This window comes from Aquarana catesbeiana, linkage group LG03 (assembly GCF_042186555.1).
Source record: "Aquarana catesbeiana isolate 2022-GZ linkage group LG03, ASM4218655v1, whole genome shotgun sequence".
Lineage (NCBI taxonomy): Eukaryota > Metazoa > Chordata > Amphibia > Anura > Ranidae > Aquarana > Aquarana catesbeiana.
Window position 1 is genome coordinate 696,751,283 of NC_133326.1, and position 21,008 is coordinate 696,772,290.

Here is a 21,008-nt window from a genome sequence, read left to right on the forward strand (position 1 = left end):
TTTGCACTTCTAATTTTCTGCATAAGAAAGCAGAATACATTTCTTCTTGTATAACATATCTTAAAGCAGCACTCTAACATCCTTACAACCTTGTTTCTCCCTAAGGACTTACAGGTTTTTCTTTTTCCTTCAAAGCTCTTTTGTCCTTTTCTTTGTTCTTTCCACTACCAATAGCACAAGGTGAGCAGCGGACCCTTCTCATCTCCTCAAACAAAGTCGCCAGATGGAAGTCCATTCACGTCCCTACCAGGCCCTGGTCTACGCCCAGGGCTTCCTGAGAGACTGTTTTTTCTCAGGCTCACAGAGTTTTGAACTCTTTTTTCTTTTTTTTCTTTTGATTTTTCTTTTTTGTTTTTATTTTTTATTTTTCTTATTTATGTTTAATGTTGTGATTCACAGATTGAAACTCCATGGTTGTTATCACCTCACTTTAAAGGAGTTTCATCTCGGGGTTTGTATTTTAATAGTCAGAGGTGGAAAAATGTTTGCTATTATCAATACCCGTATTCTGCAATATATATACTTTTACTTTTGTAGTATTTCCATGCTTATATCACTAGAGGCTTTTACACTAGCCTTCCTAGATAAACCACAACCATGGCTCTGAAAATTTTGTCTTACAATGTGAAAGGCCCTTGGCTCCATTAGTAAGTGCCAAGTCCTTCAGGGCCTCGGGCGCAGACGTGGTGATGATCCAAGAGACCCACTTTCGGGCAAGCGGATCATTCAAATTTGCCTCAAGGTTTTTTCCCACTTCCTTTCTTGTCTCTGATTCCACGGGCAAGGCGGGAGTGGCAATCTTGATTAGAAAAGCATGCCCTGTCAAGGTTCGGAAGTCTCATGTGGACCCACATGGGAGATTTCTTATCCTAGAATTTGAATAAATGTCTACCTCTTTTACACTGGTCAAAAAATTTATTGATAAAGGATACCCTTAATTAGGCAGGTGATGGAGATAGGAGGTTTGGATCGTGATTTCCTATTGAGAAAAAAGGAGAAAGATGACAACTACTCCGGGATGGATATGGCCTTTATTACCAGTTTTAATAACCAATACCGTTCGGTCGAACACATAATTAGGAAGTATTGGCCAATTTTAAAATCCGACAGAATTTTGGCAAAGATACTTTCAAAAAAACCAAGATTCATCTATAAAAAGGCCCCTAATTTGAGGAACCAGCTGGTACACAATGTGATCGACCCACCCAAAACGGTCAGATTGTTCCCTGAGATGAAAGGCTTCTATAGATGTCAAAAGTGCCTGCCCTGTCGGGTGAGTAAAAAACAGCCAAAGAAAAAATCATCCTTTAAATCTAGATCAGGGAGAGAGTACCAAATCAGGGAATTGATCACCTGTGAAAGCACTCACGTTACATATGTGATTGAATGTCCCTGTCGGTTACAGTATGTGGGAATAACCACTAGGCCTCTCCGTGTCAGGATTAGAGAACACATTCATAATATTAAAAAAGGCTTTCCAAAACACAACCTCTCTAGGCACTTTGATGAGGTCCACAATAGAGGTCCTACGGGACTAATTTTTTACGATATAGATTTGATTAAAGATCACTGGAGGGGCGGTAATAAAAGAATAAAGGTGTCCCAGAATGAAACTAAGTGGATATACCGCCTAGGGAGTTTGGTCCCTAGGGGGTTGAATGTAGACATCGATCTGAATTGTTTCTTATCCAATTTTTAAATAAGTGGATTTTACATTTGTTATATTAATTTAGGTTCCTATATTGAGCTTGCTTCTGGATCTCCGTGGATATTTAGGGATTTTTTACATAACATATAGTATTTAATTAATCTTTCCCTTAGTGATAGCTCCAACACAATGTATAGAGATTACATAATAGTCTAGATGGGAATTTTTAATTTCTCATATTAACTGTAAATGAACCTAATCCCTCCGTTTACACTTGCTCTGATTACATGACACACACCTGTTATCATTTGTTTTATGTATACCTTTATACAGATTTTTTATCGTCATATTTAATATCCAAAAAAAATTTTTATTGTGTTTTTTCCGTTTTTTATATTTTTTAATTTTATATTTTTATTTATTTTTTCAATTCATTTTTCCATCCTTATATATATTTTTTTCCCTTTTTTCCCTTTTATATAAACTTTTAAAAGTAATACCTCTTGGGAAAATTAGAACAATTCGATTTATACCTCTTCTTATATGTATGGGTTTAAAGATATCTGATTGTTATTTGAATAAGATTTTAATATTTTGTATAAGGTTTTACTAGATAATATCTGGTTTGCAAAGGGGTGTTTTTCTCTCATTGCTGCCATTCCACGTAAATAATAGTACCATTTATAAAATACCACTAGATGGCGCTCAGGGAGATCCTATTCGTCCACATACTAATATCCCTCTGATTTAATGAGGTTGATAGTAAAATGTTTTTTGGGCCCGTATCTCCATGATGAGCGACTTCCTGATTGGATCCACGTGACGCTCATTGTTTAGCATCTAGCGGAGGATTGGCCGCAGCATGGAATACACCCGGATATAAGACGTTGGGAGGGCCAAAATGGCAGCACCTCCGATGACGTCCGTGTGACAAAACGCGTAAGGCGGGACTATCTTGGTACGCACAACGTCATTTCCTGAGATCGTGGTTTCTGTCACCTGACCGGTGGAACGCAAGCGGTGGCTGTGAGCAGCGCTGCGTCCCCGGATCGGGAGGAGAGTTAGAGAGCTTGCACGCTCCCTCCTCTATTTTTTAAACTATATTCCTTGGAATTGGTCGTACTCCTTGGATTTTTATCAGCACTATTAATAAATTTATCCAAACGGAGTTACACTATGTGGATCATTTTTTTACTTTTACATAATATGCTGAAGCGGATGTTCGGCTGGGAACAGGATTGAAATAGGGGATAGCGCACCTTTCCCCCTATCTCCTCCCTTTGCATGAGTGGATGACTCAGATTGAGGAATTGGAATTGAAAGGATATCAACACCTAAGGATTCGGAAGGATATCGGAACCTGGAAAACAAACATCTTACGCTTATACCCCTGCAGGGGTATATCGCTCCGGTGAGTGAAATCACATCAGGGGGAGTCTGTCAAGATCAGGAAGAATTCGGTTGGAAGACATATTATGAACATTTGATATTTCACATTATATAGGACTTTTTTCTTTGGTTGAAAATTCAACAAAAGGAGGGCAGGAGGCGGAGCCTAGCGGAGCAGACATGCATTGTTAGAGCTCCACACCGCTGAGGAGAGAAGAGAAGGACAAAGCGGAGCCTGCAGGCTCAAAAGGTATCCATTTGAACCTTTTTGCCCCAGGGAACAAACTGTGAAAGTTTGGGCAGGAAATATGGTACTGGGAGGAAACCGTGGCAAAAATAAAAATCACCTCACAAAGAGCTCACAGGCACTCACTGCAGCTGAAGCAGCTCCAGTCACCTCACAAGATACAGCATCAGGGCGCTCTCACAGACAGAAAATGTCACAGCAAGACTCTCCATTTGAGTCAGATACAGAACAAATCCTCTCACAAACTTCTCCACAAGCCTCCTCAGTATCCCCAGTAATATTATTACAATTTGAAAAGATGCTTCTTAAGGCTTTAAAACAAACCTCAGACCAAATAACAAAAAGCCTAACCAAAGAAATAAGAGAGCTGGGAAACCGCACCGCAGCCTTAGAAATAAAAATGGATGAAATTGAAATTACAACCCAAGAAAATATAACAGAATTAGAACAATTAAAAGAAGAGAATTTAATACTTCAAACTAAGCTCGAAGATTGCGAAAATAGAGCCAGACGTTCAAACTTGCGCATAAGGGGAATACCTGAAACTGTGCAATCTACTATTACTGCTCTATTACAAGAACTAAAGCCAGATATCCCTATTGAACGTTTAGAACTGGACAGAGTACACAGAGCCCTGACAGCCAAAAAGAAAGATGGACCCCCACGTGATATAATCACAAAATTTCATTATTACAGAACGAAAGAACAAATACTAACTGCTGCAAGAGAAAAAAAGGAACTTAATTTTCAAGGACACAATTATCAAATTTTTGCTGACCTATCCCAACTTACTATTACGAAAAGACGATCCATGAAACCCCAACTAATGGAACTGCAATGCCACAACATTTTGTATCAATGGGGCTTCCCCTTTTCAGTCAGATTTAACTACCAAGGTACAATTTACAGAAGCAGATCAGCAGATGAACTACAACAAACCCTTTTAAAATTAAATCTGACTGAACCCACAAGCAGCAACACTCCCACACGCAGAAGAATGGCATCATCTTCACCTTCAGGCAGCACCCAGAAAATTTCAGAACAAAATGGGAATCATCATTCTCACAAAAGAGGCCGTTATGCCACATCATCCATGGACCAAGAAGATTCAATGGACTGACATCCTAATTCCTGATATCTCTTCATTTATTATACTAAGAGATGGTTCTCTATAAAAAAACAAATTTTTAAGTGAATGTAATTGCATTCTGATAGTCACACACTGTGTGGGATCATGTTACATTCCAGTTATATTTCTTATTACTTCTGATTCATATAGCCTTAGAATATATAAGTGAAATAAGGAAATTCTTGTTCAGTTATATATTATCAGGTAATAACAATAGATTTATTACTTTTTAGGACAAATATGTTCAATAATCCAGAAGTAATGGAAGCTTTTTCTTTCTTTTCTTAAAACAAATATATTATTACCTAACTAGTTCCTAGAATTATGTTTTTGTTTATTCTAATCTGAAGCAATACAACCTCAATTTTATGAGTTAACATATCTAAACAGTTACGCATGAATAAAATATGTAATTGTTTACTCTAAAAGGGTTAAAATCCCAAAATAATTCAAACTATCTTCATCAATACCAAAGTTATTAACAGTACCTTTCTAACTGAATTATTTAGCCTAGGGCAAGACTAACCATATACAACCACCCTGGAATAAATAATTTCAACAAAAACTATATTCTGCACTCCAATTAATGAAACATCATTTTGATGTCTTTTGACATAGTACTTCTCTCCTGTAAGCGGAAGATCCGTGTACCCCCATTAGCCCTCCTCGTTCTCCCAACCATATTATGTGGGAGTGTGACGAAGGCACTTATTCCCCTGAGAGAGATATTTATTCTCTTTCACGGGTAAATTGTGATTACTTGCAAAAAATAATTTATACAATGTATCATCTAATCTCATATGTTTTTTGTTTACTCTTTACTCCAGAATTCACTGGTTTCTTTTCTATCTATTCATCTCTTCAGTCCACACAGGTTGATCTGCGCAGTCAGCTCTGCATAACAAAAAGTAGTCAAAACTATTTGATCTATTGCCATGGCACCACTGAATATACTTTCCCTGAATGTTCAGGGAATAAATGTCCCTCAAAAAAGGACCAAAGCCTTCCGTACTTTCCATAACAAGAAGGCTCACATAGTATGCCTCCAAGAAACACACTTCACCAAAGATTCTACTCCAAAATATATTTCTCCTTTTTATCAACAAATTTACACGGCTTCTGCCTGTACCAAGCAAAGGGGAACTCCAATTGCATTTCACCGATCCACACCATTCACCTTATCATCAGAAATTAAAGACCCAGAAGGTAGATACCTGATACTCATGGGTTATATAATGGATACAGCAATCACAGTGACTTCCTACTACGCTCCTAACAAACAACCTACACCATTCCTCTCACATATATTACAAGTGATTAATACACACAAAATAGGAACAGTGATAATGTGTGGGGATTCGAACCAGGTCCTCCTCCCATTAATAGATAAATCACCTTTTACACCATCCAAAATACCCTCTAGATTACCTTTTTCTCAACTTCTTTCCAAATACAATCTAGTAGATTCATGGAGAGAAAGTAACCCAATGAAAAAGAAATTCACTTATTTCTCGCACCCTCATCAAACCTTCACCAGAATAGATCATATTTTTCTAACAATAGGAATGATACCAGAAATTATTGCATCAGATATAATTCCGATTCCGTGGTCTGACCATAATGCAGTATACACTACTATAGCCTCAGCCATACCAAAAGCACATGACCCAACGTGGTACTTACCGGACATAATGCTCAAACACCCACTACATCAGATGGCCATTGAACAAGCTTTAAAGGAATACATATCAATTAATAATACAACAGACATCTCCCCAATAACACTGTGGGAAGCTCATAAGCCTGTCTTGCGTGGTACAATACAAAGACAAATGGCACTATTTAAACGGGAACGCAAAAATCTAGCAAAAAAACTAGAACTCAATTTTAATGCAGCCTACATATCATTTCAAGATAATCCATCTCAGAGTACAAAATCTCATCTGGAAAAATCTAGATTGGAATACAATCTATTTCTCACTGAGTCAGTTGATCCCTCAGAAGCTCCAAACACAATTTCTACATGAATACAAACAAACCAGGTACATATTTGGCTCGGGCATTAAATTCAACTAACAAATCTTTCAAACCAATACGTTTGAAATTATCAAAAAATGTTTACACTTGTAATCCAGTTTAAATAGTCCATAAATTTCACTCACATCTCGCAACTTTATACAAGACAAACAATGAATTTAATCCTACAGAGGCTGAATCCTTCTTCTCAAAAATAACCTTACCTGAGTTATCTCAGAATCAAAAAAGCAGTTTGGATGAGCCTATAACTATAGATGAAGTTGCTAACGCCATAAAAGACCTAAAACTTAACAAAAGACCAGGCCCAGACGGCTACTCGGCTTTATACTATAAAACATTCTCAGAAATACTCTCTCCCATTCTCACTGAAACTTTTAACAAACTTCTAGATGGACATTCTTTTCGGCAAGAAACACTAATGGCAATTGTTTGTATGATCCCAAAACCCCTTTCTGATGATACTTCCTGTGTGAATTATCGGCCTATCTCTCTGTTAAACCTCGATATTAAATTATTAGCAAAAATAATAGCAAAACGCCTCAATAGCATTATAGGAAAATTAATACATAGAGATCAAGTAGGCTTCATGCCAAATAGACAGGCAGGCGATAATATACGCAGGGCAGTGTTATTGGCACATATTGCTAAAAAACGGAAAATCCCTTTATGTTTTCTATCTCTCGATATTAAGAGGGCATTTGACACAGTATCCTGGCAATATATGCAATATTCATTACAAAAATGGGGTTTTGGACCCCACTTTTTAACATGGATCAAAGCATTATATAATAAACCCAAAGCCTATATAAAATATGCTGGATACAAATCTGAAGCCTTTAATATCGAAAGAGGTACCCGACAGGGTTGCCCATTATCTCCCTTATTATTTGCCCTTATACTCAAACCCATGGCCCAATACATCAGAACAAACCAAACTATAACTGGCATTGAAGTAGGAGGTATTACACACAAATTATGTATATTTGCAGACGATATATTACTTTTTCTATCATCACCACAGGTCTCTGGTCCTAACTTAATACCAGCTCTTGATGGGTTTGCAGCCCTATCCGGCCTTATGATTAATCCTAAGAAATGCCTAGTGCTTAATATTTCACTCACAAACATGGAATTGATCCCGGCTAGGGCTGCACTCCCATTCACATGGGCAGAAAAATCAATCCCATATCTTGGAATTCATTTAACAGCATCTCATTCTGACTTATTCTCAACCAATTATCCTCCTGTATTAAGACAGATCACAAATCTAATAAAACAATGGTCGCAACTTCCTTTATCCTGGATAGGGAAGATTAATGCAATCAAAATGACTATTCTACCCAAATTGCTTTATCTATTCAGAGTCCTCCCTATTCCAATTCCTTCCTATTTTTTGAGAATAGTACAAAAAAGAGCAACTTCGTTTATATGGGGCTCTTCTAAACCACGTATACCTATACACACACTACATCTTCCCAAAAATAAAGGAGGCATGGGATACCCTAATTTTACTAACTACTACAGAGTAGCACATTTGGCCAGTCTGTCCAAATACCATGCAAAACAGGAAATCCCATTATGGGTATTTATAAAGGCTTCAGAAAATGACCCTCTATTAATATCAAATTTATTATGGCTTGATCCTAAAGACCGCTTTAAAATTCATAATCCCATAACTAAACACTTCTTATCTCTCTGGGATAAACTAAAAACCAAATATCAGTTACAATCTCCACACAATCCTCTCCTTTCTTTTATCAGAAATCCGACCTTTTATCCGGCATGGATCTACCCAAATTCTTTTAAAGCTTGGACAACATCAGGCATTCAGACACTAAATGACTTCATAGCATCTAAATCATTCCTTTCATTCCCAACGCTTAGAGAAAAATATGATCTACCAAACTCTGAGATATTTAGATATCTCCAAATCAAAAATTTCTATACACCATTCCTAAAGGGGGATACACCATTATCCCAATTATCCATTTTTGAATCAATCTGTACAAAAGATCCATTTGCTAAAGGTACAGTTTCATCACTTTATAATCAATTATATGGAGTAGCAAATCTTAATAGACCCTCTTACGTTCAGAGGTGGGAGGAGGACCTGGGATGAACTTTAGAAGACACGGACTGGTCTAACATATGGCTCACATCTAAGTCATCTTCACCCAACATCTTAGCACTGGAGACAAATTATAAAGTCCTAACGCGCTGGTACCTTGTACCCGCTAGAGTGGCAAAATATTCACCTAATACCTCAGCTCTTTGTTTTCGAGGATGCCCAGAAATAGGCACATATTTACACATATGGTGGACGTGCCCAGTAATGCAAACCTTCTGGAAGGAAGTCTTCGCGATTGCATCTAAAATATTTAAAAAAAATAATACAACCAGATCCATATTTAACTTTACTTAATCTAAAACCGGAATGGTTAACACTCTCTCAATTCAAACTTATGATCCAACTAATAACGGCTGCAAAACAAACAGTGGCCAAGGCATGGAAATCTCCTACATTGGTACTAGCAGAAACAATTCACAGAATAAATAATACAATGTCCCATGCTAAGATGGTAGCCATCGATCAAAATCAAATTCCAAAATTTGAAAAACTTTGGCATCCTTGGATAAAACAACAGTTCCTGTCAAACTTCAATGACTCTGTCCTGTTGCCATGGTAACAGATTAAATGACTTACAGAGACACCCATTCTAAGGCTTCAAAGAGAACTAAAAAGAATAATAAACTAACGAGTGGGACAACCTTGTGGACCATACCTCTACCTTTCAACCCTTTTTCTTCTTTCTCTTTCCTTTTCTCCACCTTACGATTAAAGCTCATTATCAGAATTTATTTGACCTATATACACTCTACTTGTAAACAATATGTATAGTAGGTATAAATCATTTAAATACCTACAAAAGTAACTAAGGAAATTATATATATCTTTAATTTAGGTTTACGTGAACCCAATGTTTAATATTTGAAATTTCATGATATTTACCTATATAAACCCTACTGTAAAACAATGAGCTTACTTTATAGATCCTTGTAAACTTACTTTATGTATCTTTATAACATTGTATACTCAATAAACTTCTTTTGACAAGGAAAATTCAACAAAAATACATATTTATTATTATATATTATTTAAGAGTATAGAGGATTTACTACAGAAATATCATATATTTTTATTTTTTTGAAGTTTACCTGCACATTACCACTTAGGGGTGGGAATACCAATATTTGGTTTATTTTGGAATTATCACTTTTTGGTTTTGTTTTAGACTGAATATTATAGGTTTATTACATACTATTTGAAGTTTATTTGCACATTACCAATTAGGGGTTGAAATACCAATAATTGGTCTGCACCTGGCACTTTACACTTATCACTTTTGGTTTGTTTATTTTTTATATAACAGACCGATTAATACAAAACGGATCACCGTATAGGCCATTAGTGCTTATATTTCATGATCTCTCTCTGTTTTTGTATATGGGATCATGATTACACTAACAAAAATAATCAGTTTATAATTTTTCTCTTCTTGAGTATATGGGATTATGGTTGCACTAATATATATTATTTAATTTTTCACGCCAATTAGCACTTATCACTTTACATGTGTGGTATACACTATTGTATCCAATATCACATTGTTAATTTATATCCTTGAGAATATTATATAGACACGCCAGTCACTTTAATTAAGAGGATTATTATATACCAATACTCCCTCTTTTATGCACAGGGCCACTCCCTACTTTCTGATTTTATTTCAGACGGATCTAGAACACACTGCCCTCGTGAGATGTCCAAAATTTTTAGCAAATTCTACAACAAACTGTATAATTTTCTGACCCCGGAGAACCATTTTGAATTTACCCAAGGAAATCTTGAGTCCTTTTTTCCAATATAAAGCTACCGAAATTATCTACAACAGATTTAGAGAGTTTAAATTTTGCAGTATCAGCTGAAGAACTCTTTGCTATAATTAAAAGTCTCCCATTGCACAAATCTCCTGGCCCAGATGGCTTGCCCTACTCCTACTACAAATCCTTTTTTGACATTCTATCTCCTCATATGCTAGCTTTATATGATTCCCTCCTTCAGGGTACTCCTCCACATTCACAGTTCTCCCATTCATTTATTTTGGTTATCCCTAAGCCTGGAAGGGATCCCTCTATCCCAGATGATTACAGACCCATAGCCCTCCTAAATTCAGACTACAAGATATTTACTAAAATTCTCGCTTCCCGACTTTCCGGGCTCATCCCCAAACTGATACACAGGGATCAGGTGGGTTTTGTCCTTGGTAGACACGCAGGAGATAATACCCGGCGTACAATAGATCTAATAGACCTTTTGGATAGAACCTCTCGTTCGGCATTCATTCTGAGTTTAGACGCGCAGAAAGCTTTTGACAGGCTAAGTTGGCCCTACATGTTTGCCACTTTAAAAATATATGGTTTTGATGGCCCTTTCTTAAAAGCTTTAGAGGCCTTATATTCAACTGTCACAGCGCAGGTGCAAATGTCTTCCTTTCTGTCTCCTGGCTTCCCCATGACAAATTGAACTCGGCAGGGTTGTCCTCTTTCGCCAATGCTTTTTATCCTGTGTCTAGAACCCCTAGCCGAGTCTATCCGTGTTCATCCAGACATACGTGGGGTGGTGATGAGACAGGGGCAATATAAATTATCGTTATTTGCAGACGACATTTTGCTCACTATGACTAACCCGTTGATATCTCTTCCCTCACTACATAAATTACTGAACTCTTTTAGTGCTATTTCCGGGTATAAAGTCAACACTTCCAAAACTGAAGCCCTTCCTATACGCATTCCAATGCCATTATTATCCCAACTCAAAGAATCATACCCTTATAAATGGTGTAATACCTCTCTCAAATACTTGGGTATCCTACTTACCCCTTCCTATTCTTCCCTTTATATTACTAACTTCCCTCCTCTGATACTGGATATTAATAAGTCTCTGTCGAACTGGACCAAATACCCCCTGTCTTTCTTAGGTAGAATTAATGTTTTACAAATGTCTATCTTACCCAGGCTGCTTTATTATCTTGAAACTCTCCCAGTAGCTGTACCTGCTTCACAATTAAAAGCACTCCACAGGATTTTTCTAAAATTTATATGGAATGGCAGCAGGGCCGGCGCTACCACTAGGCGGACTAGGCAACCGCCTAGGGCGCACTGCCACCTAGGGCGCAGCCAGGACCGCTGGTTTCCCTACTTTCTGCCGGGAGCTTGTCAGTGCCTCGTTCTTTATAGTCCAGCATGCGGAGGGCGCGCACGGTGACGGCACACTACCACGGCCGCCGAAGCTACATTCACACACACAGAGAGCGGCATGTTTGTGGGCGGTCCGCTCCGTCCCCAGTCTGCCTTCTCTTCCTGGGTCGTTTGTCACTGCTTCCACACTGTCACTGTCAGTGTCCTTCCCAATAACGGGGGAGGTCGTCCCGCCCTGGGGCGGGAACAGTTGACAAGTAACCATACGGATGCCGTCCTCCTGCCTCTACTCGACTCTCACTTGAGCTCTGAGACAGAACAACACACAGGTAGCCATTGGCCACGACCACCACCACACGGAACACCCACCCCTGCTATCGATTGGCCGTGGCACCACAAGCACACACATGATTGGCTGCTCTGACGGGCTGTTTATTGCTGACATAGTATTCCATGCAACGTGCCTGCCTGAGCTCTCTCCTTGTTTTTAAGGGCAGCCCTGAGAAGCTGGCACTAATGGCCAACACAGTGAGTGAAGTTCTTGCACCTGTCACACTCTCCACCACCTACCACACTGGCTCCCCACTTGTCACACTGCCCCCCCACCTGTCATATTGCCCCCCCACCTGCCACACTGCCTCTCCACCTGTTACACACTGTATACACTGCCCCCCACCTGCCACACTGCCCCCCCACCTGTTACACACTGTATACACTGCCCCCCACCTGTCACACTGCCCCCCCACTTGTCATATTGGCCCCCCCCACCTGCCACACTGCCCCCCCAACCTGTTAAACACTGTACACACTGCCCCCCACCTATCACCCCCCACTTGTCACATTAGCCCCCCCACCTGTCATACTAGCCCCCCACTTGTCACACTGCCCCACCTGTTACACACTGCCCCCCCAACCTGTTACACACTGTCCCCCACCTATGACCCCCCACTTGTCACATTGCCCCCCCACCTGCCACACTGCCCCCCCACCTGTCATATTGGCCCCCCACCTGCCACACTGCCCCCCACCTATCACCCCCCCATCTGTTACACACTGTATACACTGCCCCCCACCTGTCACACTGCCCCCCACCTGTTACACACTGTATACACTGCCCCCACCTATCACCCCCCCACTTGTCACATTAGCCCCCCCACCTGTCATACTGGCCCCCCACTTGTCACACTGCCCCACCTGTTACACACTGTCCCCCACCTATCACCCCCCACTTGTCACATTGCCCCCCACCTGTCATATTGCCCCCCCACCTGCCACACTGTGCCCCCCACTTGTCACACTGCCCCCCCACCTGTTACACACTGCCCCCCACCTGTCACGCTCTCCCCCACCTATCACACTGCCCCCCCACCTGTTACACACTGCCCCCCACCTGTCACACTCTCCCCCACCTATCACACTGCCCCTTCCCCACCTGCCACACTGCTGGATTTGGATGTCTCTTTGCTAGACAGGGCTGTCTCTTTGCTGGATTTGGCTGTCTCTGCTGGATTGGGCTGTTTTCTTCTTTTTTTTTTTTTTTGCTGGATTGGGCTGTTTCTTTGACATCTTATGGCATGAATTTTTGCAAATGAAAAGAAATTTAGCAGTTTCATATTTAGATGTTTTAATGTTTTCTACTTTTTTTAAAATGGTAGTTTTAATTTTTTTTTTTTTTTTTTGGGGGGGGGAGGGGGGCGCAAGTAGCTGGTCTTGCCTAGGGTGCAAAATAGTCTAGCACCGGCCCTGAATGGCAGAGCCCACCACATAGCGAGCTCTGTGATGTTTTCCATTAGATCCAGAGGAGGTTTGGGAGCTCCGGACATCACTAAATGTTATCACACCACACATTTAAGGGCCATTACCTCATGGACTTCCTTGCATGCACCAACCCAATGGACTGCCATTGAGAAGGGGGTACTTTACCCGGTTCATCTGGGCTCCTTGGTTTGGGGTGCCCTCCCTTCTTTAGACCCCATATATAAATGTCAGTGTACCGGCCCAATGGCACTAACTTTAACCATTTGGCGCAATTGCCTCAAACGCTATCCCCTTATGTCCCCCTGTTCTCCTCTTGTAAATATATTATTTAACCCTCTCATTCCAGACAGTGTGTCCCTTGGCAGGATTTTTCCTTGGATAAATGTTCATCTCTTCCAGCTCCGGAACCTGGTTCATCCATAACGAGGAAACTGCATACTTTCAACACTTTTATGTGAAACATTTCATTTACCACCACACCTCTTCCACTTCTACCTACAGGTTAGACACTTCTTCCACTCTAAATCGCCATCCCTGACCCTAGATAAGCCAACTACATTTGAATACTTGTGTGTTCAAGGCCCTCATCTACTGCATTTAATTTGCTGTATTTAACATATCCTCCATGAGTCGACTCCAATCACGGAGACATTGCACCATTACATGAGCAGGTGGTCTCATTTAGTGGGCTGTCCTGTCACAATACAGATGTGGGATAGGATTTGGTCCTCTACTTTTCGATCTTCCAAATGTGTCACTCAGAGGGAGACAACCATTATGATTCTCATGTTTTGGTACAGAACGCCTGATGTAATTCATAAGTATGAAATGAGAAAAGTCTGCTGCACCAACCAACCAAAACAAAACAAAAACAAGCAGCCAACACCAACAATTAGACTAATTGTTATGATTAATAATAAGAAGAAAAAGTGTAGCGCTATATTGTGCAAAAGAGGTATGTCACACCTATGTGCATATCAAATACTAAGTCCTGCTAAACCCAGCAGGTAGGCAGGTTATTAGTGGCCTATATATGAAAATCAAGTGATCCACATAGTCATTAGTATTAGCTTATAATATAGTGAAAACATGTGAATGTGTATATACGATAAGAATAATCATAAACCCATAGATTAAAACATATACATATATGTGGTGGGAGTAAATGGTAAGTCCCTGGGGTATTAAACAGTCCGTTCGATTTGACAACGGAATCCTGGACCTTAGATGTAAATATCACAGTAGCATCTATTCCTGTCCTCAATAGATTTTTCCAATGCTTGACCCGGCAAAAAGGTAATGTGGTGAGTCATATGAGCTTGCACCGTTAGATACGGTAAGGTTATAGTTGTCCTCGATCCATAACGAAAGGGTCCTGGAAGGATTCCCAATCCTAGACGGTACCACGGATTCCTCCTCCAGCAAACGTTTTGGGTCTCATGCAATTGAGACGAAGAGATAAGGAGAAAAAAGGCTCCACATAGTGTGAATTCCGGATTACCAGGAAAATTTATTGTATTATAAAAAGATTCCAATAAAAATTTGGGTAAAAACAAAGTAACAAAAGTATATTTAGCGCAGTATACAGATGATCAAGATGGCGTCATACACCCGACGCGTTTCGTCTTAAAAAGACTTCAACTGGGGTAAAGTTGGCCTCTTATCTGCTGCGCTATTTATATGAGAATGCTAAAATTTACATCGGGGACACCTGTGCAGCGTGACTTCCGGGATCGGCATCATGTGAGGGTATCCCTTGGTCAGCTGACTATCAGCTGACTATCCTTCTGACCTATCCTGGAGTTAGAAGTGGTTACAAATCCAAGCCTCCGCCTGATCTCCATATTCGGCCAATTGCAATCAGACTATGAGGACATGCGATAACTACGTCGGAGCGTCTCAGCGCAATGACGTAGATCGCACGTCGCTCATCCATGGCTGCTGGTTGTTTCCTGGTTAGAGCGTCATCACGTATTAACGCGGTGACCTCACGGATCAGGCGTACCTTCTCCTTATCAAAGGAGTGCGTCCCATAGAACACACATCCTATCGCGCATGCGCATCAGCGCGAAACCGAAGGTTCCTCCCCCTTCAGTGTGTCAGCACTTGACGATGCGAACAGGCATCTAATAAAAACGCATCTTATACCACTCCGGCCACTCATCTTACTCTTTGCGTTCAACAAGGCCACCTGATCGTAACCTAGTTAGCCAAAAACACAAAGAGAAAACACAATCATTGGGACCCAGAAGTGGTATAGGCGTACAAACTGTCCAGTCATCGAAGGTGGCTTCTCCCCTAAATCAAAAAACTGTAATAGTCATGTCACACAGGTTCCCCTATGTTTACACATATTACCTCTAATCCTATTTAAAATGATCAAAAAGGAAATACACAAGCAATAAGAATAAAAAACAATTAGAAATAGAAATACATTCTATACTTTGATAAAATGACCATCTAGCTCAAATATATGTCCAAGAGGGGGGACATATATAGCTCATGTTGTGCACCCAAAATTTAGGTATGCTCAAAATAAATACCAAAAAAAAGCATAAAAGTAAAAAATAAAAAATAAAATAAAAATAAAATTACTAATTCCAAAATTTGTAAGAACAGTAGGGATAGCGTTATCAATGGTAAATATACCTAAAAAAAAAATATATATATATATCCATGAATAATACCTGTTGTAACCTGAGTATGGTATCTCTTGTATCTTTTACAGGTTACAGATACTAATAACTTAATTTTGGTCACTGCGGACGTCACGTCCTTATATACATGTATTCCCCAAGCTCAAGGTCTGGAAGCAGTGGAATCGTTCCTCTCGAGAGACAGGAACATTCCCCACACACAGAAAAAGTTCATTATGGACTTACTGAGATTCGCCACAGGTGCTAACTATTTTTGGTATAATGACCAGTTTTATCTGCAAACAAAAGGAGTAGCCATGGGGGCAAAGTTTGCCCCCAGTTTGGCGAATATTTTCATGGCCAAATGGGAGGAGGATGTCATCTATGCCCTCAATCCCCCAGAACTAGTTCTGTGGGTGAGGTACATAGACGACATCCTCCTCCTATGGAGGGGCAGTATGGACTCTTTGGATTCGTTCATTACGACTCTGAATGATAATCAGAGGGGGATCCATCTGACCCATGAAGCCAGTCTGTCTAAGATCCATTTTTTGGATTTAGTGATTATGTCCAACAATGGCCATCTTGATACAAAAACCTATTTTAAGACTACGGACCGCAATGGCTATATTTCGACCGACAGCTGCCATCATCTTTCCGATTACTTTCAGCAGGCAGAGATCTTAAAATCACGGTTTTGTGAAAAGGGATATGATAGCTCTCTAATTACCAAGGAGATTCGACAAGTGGCCCTAATAGATCGTGCCTCTTTGTTGACAGTGCAATCGGAAAGACCAAATAGAACTGCAGACCTTAAACATAAGTGGTCCTTTTTGACAAGTTTTTCCACCCAACATAAACAAGTCAAGGACATTATTAAAAAACACTGGAGAATATTAAAAAGTGACACCATTTTAGGCCCTGTATTACCCGAACAGGCAGCCACCATTTTTAGGGGTGCCCCACCAATTAAAGGACAGATCGCACCAAATGTGATCGATCCCCCAGAGAAAATTTCATTCTTTCATAATATGAAAGGATTTTATCCTTGCCGGAAATGTACTGTTTGTAAATGGAATGTTTGTAAAGCACGTAAAATGGAAACATTTAATTCTACTGTTACGGGGAAAGAATATAGGATGAAGCAGTTTGCTACATGCAAAACCAAACACATTGTATACCTCATCACTTGTCCATGTAAAAGACAATATATTGGTCGGACAATACGCAATTTTACCACAAGAGTAAAAGAACATATCACAGCGATCAAAAAAGGTAAAACAAATCACAGTGTTTCCAAACACTACGCATTACACCATGACCGTAATCCAACAGGAACTACTTTTCAGGTCATAGACAAATTCATACCGCATTGGAGAGGGGAATCCAGCATAAGAGGAGTCTCTAGACTCGAAACGTGGTGGATACATCAAATTAAATGTTATGTACCCCACGGTTTGAACATAGAATGGGACATTAATGCGTTTATCAATCAGTCATAATGCCCTAGGCTAGCCCCCCGGTTCATCCCTATATGTCTAATCCCCAAGTTATTCATGGATATATATATATATATATTTTTTTTAGGTATATTTACCATTGATAACGCTATCCCTACTGTTCTTACAAATTTTGGAATTAGTAATTTTATTTTTTATTTTTTACTTTTATGCTTTTTTTTGGTATTTATTTTGAGCATACCTAAATTTTGGGTGCACAACATGAGCTATATATGTCCCCCCTCTTGGACATATATTTGAGCTAGATGGTCATTTTATCAAAGTATAGAATGTATTTCTATTTCTAATTGTTTTTTATTCTTATTGCTTGTGTATTTCCTTTTTGATCATTTTAAATAGGATTAGAGGTAATATGTGTAAACATAGGGGAACCTGTGTGACATGACTATTACAGTTTTTTGATTTAGGGGAGAAGCCACCTTCGATGACTGGACAGTTTGTACGCCTATACCACTTCTGGGTCCCAATGATTGTGTTTTCTCTTTGTGTTTTTGGCTAACTAGGTTACGATCAGGTGGCCTTGTTGAACGCAAAGAGTAAGATGAGTGGCCGGAGTGGTATAAGATGCGTTTTTATTAGATGCCTGTTCGCATCGTCAAGTGCTGACACACTGAAGGGGGAGGAACCTTCGGTTTCGTGCTGATGCGCATGCGCGATAGGATGTGTGTTCTATGGGAGCACTCCTTTGATAAGGAGAAGGTACGCCTGATCCGTGAGGTCACCGCGTTAATACGTGATGACGCTCTAACCAGGAAACAACCAGCAGCCATGGATGAGCGACGTGCGATCTACGTCATTGCGCTGAGACGCTCCGACGTAGTTATTGCATGTCCTCATAGTCTGATTGCAATTGGCCGAATATGGAGATCAGGCGGAGGCTTGGATTTGTAACCACTTCTAACTCCAGGATAGGTCAGAAGGATAGTCAGCTGATAGTCAGCTGACCAAGGGATACCCTCACATGATGCCGATCCCGGAAGTCACGCTGCACAGGTGTCCCCGATGTAAATTTTAGCATTATCATATAAATAGCGCAGCAGATAAGAGGCCAACTTTACCCCAGTTGAAGTCTTTTTAAGACGAAACGCGTCGGGTGTATGACGCCATCTTGATCATCTGTATACTGCGCTAAATATACTTTTGTTACTTTGTTTTTACCCGAATTTTTATTGGAATCTTTTTATAATACAATAAATTTTCCTGGTAATCCGGAATTCACACTATGTGGAGCCTTTTTTCTCCTTATCTCTTCGTCTCAATTGCATGAGACCCAAAACGTTCGCTGGAGGAGGAATCCGTGGTACCGTCTAGGATTGGGAATCCTTCCAGGACCCTTTCGTTATGGATCGAGGACAACTATAACCTTACCGTATCTAACGGTGCAAGCTCATATGACTCACCGCCAACGGCCTGTGAGTCCACCACGTCCGGTAAGGGCATTTTACATTACCTTTTTGCCGGGTCAAGCATTGGAAAAATCTATTGAGGACAGGAATAGATGCTACTGTGATATTTACATCTAAGGTCCAGGATTCCATTGTCAAATCGAACGGACTGTTTAATACCCCAGGGACTTACCATTTACTCCCACCACATATATGTATATGTTTTAATCTATGGGTTTATGATTATTCTTATCGTATATACACATTCACATGTTTTCACTATATTATAAGCTGATACTAATGACTATGTGGATCACTTGATTTTCATATATAGGCCACTAATAACCTGCCTACCTGCTGGGTTTAGCAGGACTTAGTATTTGATATGCACATAGGTGTGACATACCTCTTTTGCACAATATAGCGCTACACTTTTTCTTCTTATTATTAATCATAACAATTAGTCTAATTGTTGGTGTTGGCTGCTTGTTTTTGTTTTGTTTTGGTTGGTTGGCGCAGCAGACTTTTCTCATTTCATACTTATGAATTACATCAGGCGTTCTGTACCAAAACATGAGAATCATAATGGTTGTCTCCCTCTGAGTGACACATTTGGAAGATCGAAAAGTAGAGGACCAAATCCTATCTCACATCTGTATTGTGACAGGACAGCCCACTAAATGAGACCACCTGCTCATGTAATGGTGCAATGTCTCCGTGATTGGAGTCGACTCATGGAGGATATGTTAAATACAGCAAATTAAATGCAGTAGATGAGGGCCTTGAACACACAAGTATTCAAATGTAGTTGGCTTATCTAGGGTCAGGGATGGCGATTTAGAGTGGAAGAAGTGTCTAACCTGTAGGTAGAAGTGGAAGAGGTGTGGTGGTATTTGATATGCACATAGGTGTGACATACCTCTTTTGCACAATATAGCGCTACACTTTTTCTTCTTAATATTAATTCATAAGTATGACCCCTCAGTTCCACAGCATTGCTGGCGGTGTGGAACTGATATTGGCTCCCTGTTTTACATCTTTTGGCAAAGCTCCTTGATTCAACCCTTTTGGTGTGATGTACATTTCCTTATACAAAAGATGACTGGGGTGTCCCTTCTGATGGATCCTTTGATTTACCTATTGGGTCTCCCTCCTTCAGGGGTATCTAAAAAGACAAATAAACTGATATCTTATATATTACTAGCTGCCAGGAGGCTTATTCCATTGTTCTGGTTATCCAATACACCTCCTCCATGGTCCAGATTTCTACATTTGGTGGCTGAGATTCAGACAATGGAGTTTTTGACGGCCTCGGTACATGACTACATTCCCCAATTTAATAAAATATGGGAACCGTGGGACCTTTTGGAATTCGGGACCCCCGTGCTTCCCGAGCACGCCCTAATCTCATATTGATTCTCAAGGTTCTACACACATGTGCCTAATTTCTGTGAACACTTTCTTATTACTTATACTTGTTACTTTCCATTTTGCTTTTCTTTCTTTTTTTTGTTATGATTGTTTATAATACACTTGTATTGCTAATGTAATGTTCATTTTGTTACAATTTTGTACTTGTTCTTTGATATGCCAATAAAAATACAATTTAAAAAAAAAACTGAAGGAGTCAGCATAGATAGACTCCAGAGAGCTGTTCCTCACTGTAAACTGTCATGGTCATCACACCATTCATCGAGGAAGGGGCAGAGACCAGTACGTACAGTGACCCCCTTACTGCCACCCAGCCGGCCACGCTCGGCAAAGACCCACCTGTATGTATTTTACTCTCAGTATAAATACAGCTGTTCTGTTAAGCCCTCAGAGGTTTATTAGAGAACCTTAGTGAACAAGCAGCATCATGAAGGCCAAGGAACACACCAGACAGCTCAGGGATAAAGTTATGGAGAAGTTTAAAGCAGGGTTAGGTAAAAAAAAATATCCCAAGCATTGAACATCTCACGGAGCACTGTTTAATCTAGCATTCGAAAATGGAAAGAGTA